We start from the raw sequence: 10,165 nt of genomic DNA, 5'->3' as shown, positions 1-10,165 counted from the left end.
CACCAGAGACAATTACTGACTGATATTCTAGAACTGATATGTGAGAAAGAAATGTATGGGTGTATGTGGGCAAACCATTTACATCTTTTCATCTCTATTCACAATGCAGAATATGAATTCATACCTTGCCTGTTTCTATGAATGTGTTTGAAAGGCAGACACCAGTTCTGCACTCACAGTGACCTGAGTAGAACCCCAAACACAGACTGATCTTTCCATACACCCAGCTCCCCATTATTCCTCAATGCTGTCATCCCAACCCTCCTCCTCCGCACACTGGCAGGAAGTGCTCTGTTTAACCTGGGATGTCCATGATGTTTCAGGAATCAGTGTCCTTCAAGGATATAGCTGTTGACTTCACCCAGGAAGAGTGGGCCCTGCTGGGCACACCCCAGAGAAAGCTGTACAGAGATGTGGTGCTGGAGAATATCAGTGACCTGGTCTCTATGGGTGAGTCTTAAAACATGTATGTGTATGTATGTGTGTGAGTACAGATGTGTGTTTGTATATGTAAGACAGTAAGTGTTTCTTCCTGGTTTGGTGCAGTACCTGCAATGCTTTCTCTAGAGAAAGTGTTGTTGCCAGGACCCGCCTTCATTCACCTCTGTGTTCCTCATCGGTAATCTGTCTTAGACTTGATAACTGCAATGGTTACTTTGCACAGGACTCGTAATTCATTTACCTTTCTTCCACAAACAGGGTATTGGATCTGCAACTCGGGCGTGACTTTCCAGCCGGAGCAAGGACAGCTGAGTGAAGGGACTAGGTTTCCCCAAGGCCAGATGGCAGGTGAGCAGCAGGGGTGGGGGCTTCAGTGTGAGGAGGTGCCTCTTGGTGACTGAGTACATCCTTAGACTATCAGGTGAAGGCTTGGATTTGAGTTGCACATTCCAAAATCCAAGGGAGGACACCGGGGAAGATTCCTGATGTTGTTATTTCTTGCATATAGGAATGAGAAGGGATGTGTCCTACCTGTGTTTTTCTTTTCCTTCTGGAAAACATAATTGTGTACTTCTTGCAGTTGGACTTTGCCATAGTGATTCTTGTCCAGATCCTGCCTTTTCAGGTTTTACCACCATAGGCTGACCCATCGTCTCTTCACCACTTCCTGCTTTTCATGTTTCAATCCTGGTATTACTTTTCCCTAAATTTCAATTAACTTTACATTGTTTGCACTACCTAAAATATTTCATTGGACACACTTTCTCTAATGCAGTGCCAGGTTTAAACACATACATATATTGATCCTTGTGCATTTATTCATACTCATTCTGCTAATGACATTGTAACAAATTTTATTTTTTAATCCCCTCAGGCATGAAAGGTTCCCTTAAAAAACCAGAGATGATATTAATGCAGCAGATCAGCAAGAAGGGCATATCCTCCACCATGCCAATGGTAAGGCTCATAGGTGTGAAACTAATCATCCAAATTGAATATGTGGCAATGAGATAAGTTAGTCATGAGCACAACCACCTGAATGCAATTATGTAGTTAACTTGGAATTAAGCTCTTTCCAAGAAACTTTTGGATAGTTTGAAATCGATGAAGAAACTAACATATGAGCCAAAGCAATACCTTGAACAAAAAAAGACAATATCATTTACTGATTACCTACTTGTTGAAACACACTAAAGGCGTCCAAATTTATGTATTAACTTTCTAATGGAGATACTAAAAAAGAAAAAATATTTGTGCCTGCCAGGGTGTCATGTAACATATTTATGCAACTAACATGTAAAACATTTTCACCAGAGAGTTTTTCTGACTAATATGCTAGAATTGATATGTGGAAAATGATTGTATGGATGTATGTGGGCAAACCATTGACACCTTTCCATCTCCTTCCTCACAACAGGAATCTCACACTCCAGAGGATCCTATTGAAAGTACTGATTTAAGTGATGAATTTACTCATAGATCATCTGTGAGTCGACATTCTTTAATTCATATAGGAAAGAAACCTTATGTCAGCCAACAGCGTGGAAAGTCGCCTAGAGAAGAGTCATGCCTTAGTAGACACAATGAAAGTCACACCAGAAGTAATATATGTGAATGTGGGAAAGCCTTTAGTAATGTCTTCAGCCTCAGACGACACAAGATGACTCACAGTAAAAAGAAACCATTTAAATGTAATGTATGTGGGAAAGGATTTTTGCAAAAATCTGACCTTAGAAACCACAATCGAATGCACACTGGAGAAAAGCCTTATGAGTGTGGTGAGTGTGGGAAAGCCTTCAGTCAGAGTTCTTACCTTAGACAGCATGAAGCAATTCACACAGGAGAGAAACCATATGAATGTCCCCTATGTGACAAAGCTTTCAGTCAAAGATCTTACCTTAAAAAACATGAGAAAATCCATCCTGGGGAGAAACTGTATAAATGTCATCAGTGTGGGAAATCCTTTAATCAAAGTTCTGGCCTTAGCCAGCACAAGAAAATTCACAGCGGGGAGAAACCACATGTATGTTCCATATGTGAGAAGGCTTTCAGTCAAAGTTCTGAGCTAACACGTCACAACAGAACACACACCAGAGAAAAACCATATCAATGTGGTCAGTGTGGGAATGCCTTCAGTCAACACGCTAATCTCACAAGACACCAGAGAACCCACACTGGAGAACAGCCTTATGCATGTCAGCTATGTGGCAAAGGCTTCAGCCATTGTTCTTCCCTTAGAAGACATGAGGGAACCCAACACAGGGGAGAAAATCATGAAAGCCTTCAGTAGATAGTCTGACCTGACTGCACAAGAGATGGCATTGCACATGTAATAAATGTGGAAGAACATCAATCATAGCTTTATCATTTAAACACACCAGCACATTCACACATGAAAGAAACCCTCAGTAAGCAATGTGGAAAAATCTATGCATCACCAAACTCCTTGGCCAAAAAGACCTTTAATATGTGAGTGGGTCCATGTGTATGGTATCTTTGTGCAAGCCTTTAATCACTGTCCTGATCTCAGATAACATGACAACTCACATTGTAAACAGGCTAATTTAGATGTCCTAGCAACAGCTCTGAACTTTGAAGACACTTGACATATTGTTCAGAGGAGAATGCATAAGGCTTCATTTATAATTATTGGTAAAAGGAATAAATTTCACCAGGAGAAACCCTAAGACTGTGATCACTATTGACAGACATTCAGCCAACTATCAAGATTTTGTGTGCACATCAAACTCAGTGAGAACTAAACACTAAAACAGGAAATCAGAACATGAACCCTCTTGAGGAAACCCAAACATTTCCTTACAGATCATTCACTCTAGTGGAGTTATTCAGGGTAAAATCACAAGAAACCTTTTATTCATAAAGCAACACTCATGATAAATGTGAGCATTCGTACAGTACAAAACACAGTATGTCAAGAAGGATAGGCCTTCAGTGATCATTTATTTTTTAGTCAACCTTAATCTTCCCACACCAAGTAGATAGCAATCCTAAAATCAAAGCAGAGGATCTGGTTTTATTTAATTAAATTTCATATCATAAAATGAGAGTGTATGTGCTAATGTGTGTGTGTGTTTGTGTGTGTGTGTGTGTGTGTGTGAAAACTTGTTAAAGAATTCTGCAACACTCAACTCAGCAAATAATTGATTTTTTTGAGGAAATTTTATTAAAAATTGTTAATAAAACTTGTGGCATCAGATGTAGGAAGCTAATGTGATCTGGAAACATTCAATGTGGAATTTTGTAAGAAGTTCAACTTTAAATATAGCAATGCTGGCTGCTTTTTGAACAATAAAATCTGTTGCTTTAAAAAGCTAAATATTTGTGTTCTAGTTTTCCTTTTGAAGTTTTGAACGCATACATTCAACACTACTTTTTGGCTGGTGGGGAGAGAACCGGGACTCGGGTTCATACAGCCCTTTTCCCAATGGCTCCTTCCACACACCTCAGGTCCATTCCTCTATCTTCCCTTTAACATGCTTGTCTCCTTCCAAGCCCTGATGCTGACAGAACTATGGTCTTCAGCCCCATGGGCCAGGTGTCTCTGAGTGACATGAACCTGCTCAGGCAAGGTCACGGGGGCATATCAAAGGCATCTCACCTAAAGTCTTGGTGGTACCTCTGCCTATGGCTCTGCAACATGAGGACAGGAGATAGAATGCTGCCCACACGGACACAGAAAGCTCTTGATTTTTGTTCTAAAAGCTCTGATTGAGCTACATGGTGGCGGTGGAGGGGTGGACAGGAAGTCTCCTAGCACCCTCTATATCCGAGTTAAATCAGTATATTTGCACCCACCATTAACCTCAGATTGGGCCTTAGCTGTTTCTCCCCCACCCCAAGGAGCAGTCCAGTAAATAAAGCTGCAATAATCCTATTAGGCACTCCTTAAGCTGCTTTTTAAATAATTAAGAAAATTTACTTGCCCAAGAAAAATGAAAGGATTTTCCCACTTTGTTCCTAGAGATGAAAATGCTGTCCTTTGCCCTAATTGATTTGGCTCAGTGGATAGAGCGTCAGACTGCAGACTGAAGGGTCCCAGGTTCGATTCCGGTCAAGGGCATGTACCTTGGTTGCAGGCACATCCCCAGGAGAGGGTGTGCAGGAGGCAGCTGATCAATGTTTCTCTCTCATCGATGTTTCAAACTCTCTATCCCTCTCCCTTCCTCTCTGTAAAAAATCAATATATATATATATTTTTTAAAGAAAATGTTGTCCTTCAACAAACACCCTTATTGAATCTAAACATCAACATGCTGACCTGTGCTCTTCCCAACAAGCCGTCCAAACCACGTGCCTCACTGAGACCGAGTAAAGGAGTAATTCTGTGGTTGAAATGGACATTTACTGCTTTTCCTGAAATTTTCCCCAGGTGATTGCACTGTAGAGGCAGGGTGGGGAAATGTTAACCACAACTGCGGAAGATGAGGAATTAAGTCTATGGTCTGCGTAAGAGAATAGGTTCCTCCCATCTGTAGTTGAATTCAGCTGCAATTCTGAGCAAACACCTCTCAGAGACCCATCAAAGTGTGTGATTTCATGTCCTTGTTTTCATTAGAAGGTGGGCCCTCGTCAGCTTAGGTGCATAGGAGCCACTATTTGTAACAACTTGTGCAAAGACATCCTGAGACTGTGCACCTCTGGATTTTCAACGTCCTGTCAGGTGTCCATGGAAAGGCGATGTCCTCGGTAGTAAATCTCAGAGCAGGCACCTGTCCCCCTGAAAACAGACATTTCCATCTCCACCAAAGGAGGCCAGATCCACTGGTGCTCATTCAGTCCCTCATCCCTTTATCCCCCCTCCCCCGCACTGGCCCAGGAGCACAGAAGAAGCTGCCACCAACATCAACGGGCTGAGATGTGGGAACCCAGAGGACCCTGGGGCTCCCAGGAGGACTGATGTCACAGCCCCTGGCACGTCAGTGTGATGTCCTGCTGGACACATGATGTGCAATGCAGGTCAGACTTCAGGGTCCCGGGGAGGGTCCAGTGTAGCATAGGAGACCTGGCTGTTTTGTAGGGAGCGCACACAACCTCACATTTTATACCAAGATACTCAACTACTATGTGAGATGTTTTAGAATAATGATTACTGACAATACGCAGCACAATTTTTTAAAGTCCAATTTGAAAAGAATTTATAAAGTTCTCTATAAAAAATGTAAAACACCCCTAACTGAAATATGTGACATTAAATAAGTGGTAGTTAACACATTCAGAGTTGGGAAAATTTTTCACATGAAAACACTTTTGATAAATTTCATAATTCTGATAGATTTCATCTGCAAACATGAGAAATAAATTGAACAATTAATTATAAGAATTAGATGAACGTGGCATTTTCATATAATTCCATTGGTAAAAGGGACTTATTTTTCAGGCAGGACACTGTTAAATCTGACTTGGGTTAGTGATTCTGAAAGTGGGCAGTCCCACCTTGTCCAGCTGGAAAGTGGGTCAAGGTGAGGTAAGGTCAGAGGCAGGACCAGCAGGACAGGCAGCCCCTGGGAGACTCAGTGACCAGGATGAGCCCAAGGGTGTAGGGACTCAAGGGGAGGAGCCAGGTTTCCAGGGCCTGACCAGGTCACCAGGGAGGCACATTCATCCATAACAGAGGAAAGACAAATGGGAAAGTCACTGGGGGTTCAAACATATGCAAATTATAAGATGGAAAACTACCCAGAGTGCCCACAGTTCAAAATCAGGCACCAGCTGGGGTGGATTGGGTGACCTGCTTTAAACAAAATACTCCCTGGAGTGAAGTAAAAAAGGCTCAAAGGGGATTATTTGAGTTTCTCTTCCTCAATGTCTCTTAGTAAAAACCTAGGCCTGTGCCTCACACTCTCCATGGCCAGATGCCAGTGGATGAGTAACTGAAGAAAGTATCAGGTATCAACCAATAAGATAAGAGACCAAAGGGACAAGTCCCAGTTCCTGGACATACACCCCAGGAAAAGACTGTCCCCTGTGGCGACATAGCCGTCCCTGTGCCCACATGGAATGCCTGGGGGAAGTGACCCGAGTCTCCAGGCAAAGGATTAAGTCAGGTAGTGGCACCAGGCCCACATTGGGGGCTCCAGCCCTGTGCATCTCCTAGGCTCCGCTTCCCAGGCACAGAGGAGACAATGGCGGAAGGCGGTGTGCAGCCAGGCCGGGAAGAAAAGAGGATTTTCATGGAATCGGAGCTTCAGCTGGAAACCTGAGGGGTGCTGGAGGTCGACCATGTTGTGGGTTGCACACGCTGTGGGTGGACTTCTTGCCAGAGCTCTCTGTGCTCTGTGTATTCCGAGACACGCTTGCTCTCCCATGCATGTCATCACTGTCAACAAGGCAAAGCACTGAAGGAAACAGCAGGCGCATCCACAAACATTTTTCTTACAGAAGATACGTCTTCCTAATAGTGAGCACGTGAGTCCATATAAAGTGAAAAGGCCTGAAAGCCCTAAAGGACTCACAACATAGTTTCCCTTCAAGTTGTTTCCTTCTGGGGGATTATGCTAATTTAATGGTCACCGCCCACATGTCACGTGGCCTTGACCCAGCATATAGTCCACCAGCACTGCAACCTCTCCCCGTGACCCTTCCTCAGGCACCTTCGGAGCTGCCTGGCGTCCAGTGGGGCTGGTCCAGCACAGATTGTCCTGAGGGTCTGCTGACAACGGGGGAGCACAGAGCGATTTCAGGTGGGTTTCCTTTCTTTCTTTAATATGTATTTGTTGGTTTTGAGAGAGAAGAAAGAAGAGGGACAAAGATAGAAACATTATTCAGAGGGAATCATTAGTTGGCTGCCTCCTGCAGGCTTTGAGCTAGGGATCAAGTCAGAAACCTGGGCATGTGCCCTAACCAAGAATCGAACCCTTGAGCTCAGGATTAATGGGTCCACGCTTAAACACTGAGCAACACCAACTGGGCAGGTTTCCTTTCCATTGGGTCCTTAGAGAATCGGGACATTAGGAAAACTAGGGAGAGATGTGGCTTTAGGCAGTGGGGTAAGGATTCCTTCATTTTCATAGAAAATCTGAGCAGAGCGATGAACAAACTACATGTTCTCAATGCTCATTGTTACCCCAAGAGCAAATTTCTAAGGAAATGGACCCCAGCATTGTTAATTGTTTGAGCGCATATGGAACTTGGTAGATAGAGCTGTAGGTACTTAAAGCTAAATAATTGATTTACTCAGTCTTAATTTCTAACATTCACTTCACATTTGTTAGAAAGTAGTTAAGGATAGGACGCTGAGGGTACAATTAAAACAGAAGAAACCTGTCCAGACACTCGGCTGCAAAGCTTCTAGCCTAGCAGAGGAGGACATATTTTCGTCTGGGCGGGTTTTTATTTGTAAGTTGCCACCTTTACTGTCCAATGGGAACTTCAAATTCTCCAGAGAGGAGGACACTTTACTTTGCTTTGCTAGTATGTGAACCCCAACACTCAATGCATTGATGATAGTGTAAATCCTGAGAAACACTGTCTTTCTCTGTCCCCTACTAGGACACAGAGGGTAGAATGAATCCCAGTTTCCCCTTTTAAATCCCTCCTTTATGCATGCACATCCATTTCACCAGGTGAGTCTCAGCTGTGTCGCCTGAGAGTCCTGTCCTGGGGACAGGCAGTCATGAGAGGACAGACAAAGGACTCAGAAGGAGGGATCACAGGGCAGACAGATGTTTTTCCTGAGGTCCTGAGGTCTCTTCAGCAGATTTGAAGCAGACAGTGTCTGAGGAGCTTGCCCTGTGTGGGATTTTGAAAACTTTCTCTTTCCTTTCTCTCAGGAGATTCCCAAGTCCAGAGCTGAGAGCGAAAGACGTGAAGCTCGTAGGTGGTATGGCAGAAGGCTGGTCCTTACCTAGAGCATGGGCCCTGCAGACCCCTGATTCAGAGACAGAAGAAATCACAGAGGGCCCCAGTAGCACACAAGGCTCCCCCACCAGAGGAGGGGCATCCTGGGGTGAGTAGGGGCCTGGCTCTGGGGGGAACCTGAGGGAGCGGCATGGATGACAGAGACAGGGTTTGGAAAAGGCAAGTTCTATTTCCATGAGTGGGGTGTCCTTTCCCATCCCACCATCCCTTGCCCTGGGACATTCTCACCAGGCTGACTGGCCCTTTGGGACTCAGAGAAACCACCTCTCTTCCTAGCTAGTGTCATATTCCTAGGATCACACTTCCTGTTTTGTGCCCATATCCATCCATTTCTATGTAGTCATGCTTAGACCTCCAGACATTTCTCCTGCACTCCACCCTAACTAACATGGGCTTCGGAACACACCATAATACCCTCAAAAGCCAGCACCTCATTGAGTCCTATGCTTATGTCCCTCTGTACCCTCACTCTCTGTCCTCCTATTTACCTGTGAACTCCACCTGTACTCTGGGCTGACTGGCAGGCCTTATCTCCCCCCAGATGAAAAGCAAAGAATATGGGACCTTTGGGCACAAAGCGTGCAGCTTCAGGGGTCCCATGGCCCCCTACCCCTGCACCCCAATAGGATGGACAACCTGAAACGGTGGACTCCCTGGGACCTGCAGAACCTAAGGCCCTTTAACAACACTACTGGGGAGACTGAGCAGAGAGCTCGGTGAGTATTGTGGGGTGGTGGAGCCAAACTTTGGGGGAAATCTAGGGAGCCCATGTGTCTCTTACCTCTACACAGTCTGCATTGCCATCTCCAGGCAAAGACGGACCTGGAGAAAGTGAGAAAGCTGCCAGTGGCCTCAATGGGTCACAACGCAGAGTTTCCTTCCCTCCCTGAGAGTCAGGGAGGGTGAATGGTGGTGGGGGTGGGGTGAGACATGTTGGATCTCTGCCAAGGATAGACAGAGAGACAATGGAGGGAAAGGAAAGTCCTTTGTGAAAAACCCATGAGTGCCCACAGGAATGGAAGGATCTGAGATGATCAAGGGCACGTCTAGTGAACGCATGGGGCCTCACTGCCTAGATCACATGGACACAGGGGAAGGGTCTAGACCATGGGAAGGCTTGTTTCATCGGGAACGAGAAATAGGGGGACTCACGTACCACGTTCTGTCTGGCAGGTATGAAGAACAGAGACAGGCTCTGATCCACATGTTTCCCCAGAAATCTTTACCCCTGATCCACCCAATGATTACTCTGGAACTGGGGAGGGGACGTCACCAGGAGCAAAACTGGAAGAAAGAGATGGAATCCAGTGACTCTATGAAGGTGGGTGTCCCTAGTTGCTGGTCTTTTATCTTCATCAGGGTCACCCCACTTTCCTCCTTGTTTTCTGTCTGGTGAAAATTCCATGGGACTAGGAGGTTTCTCCAGAGTAGTCTCCTAATGTCATTTTTATTGGTGTCTTTGATTTTGCTTTCTACTTGCATGAGTGCCAAAAATACAGGGTGAAGTAAAAGTAGGTTTACAGTTACCCCTTGGAAAATACTAAGATAATTAATATACAATAATCCAACAATAAACTTGTTTTAAGAGTAATTAAAACTGTAAGGGGGAGATATCAACCAAAGGACTTGTATGCATGCATATAAGCCTAACCAATGGACACAGACAACAGGGGGGTGAGGGCATGAGTAGGGAGGATGGGGGGTAATGCTGGAATAAAGAACACATATGTAACACCTTAATCAATCAATCAATCAATCAATCAATAAAAAGAGTAACTAAAACTAAACCGACTTTCCCCCCACACTCTATGCTGGTGGAGGGAATGGGCGGGATCTCATTAGATGC

Source organism: Cnephaeus nilssonii (assembly GCF_951640355.1).
Source record: "Cnephaeus nilssonii genome assembly, chromosome: 8".
In the NCBI taxonomy this organism is placed as follows: domain Eukaryota; kingdom Metazoa; phylum Chordata; class Mammalia; order Chiroptera; family Vespertilionidae; genus Cnephaeus; species Cnephaeus nilssonii.
The sequence above is the reverse complement of the archived record's forward strand: the minus strand, read 5'-3'. Positions refer to the sequence as shown.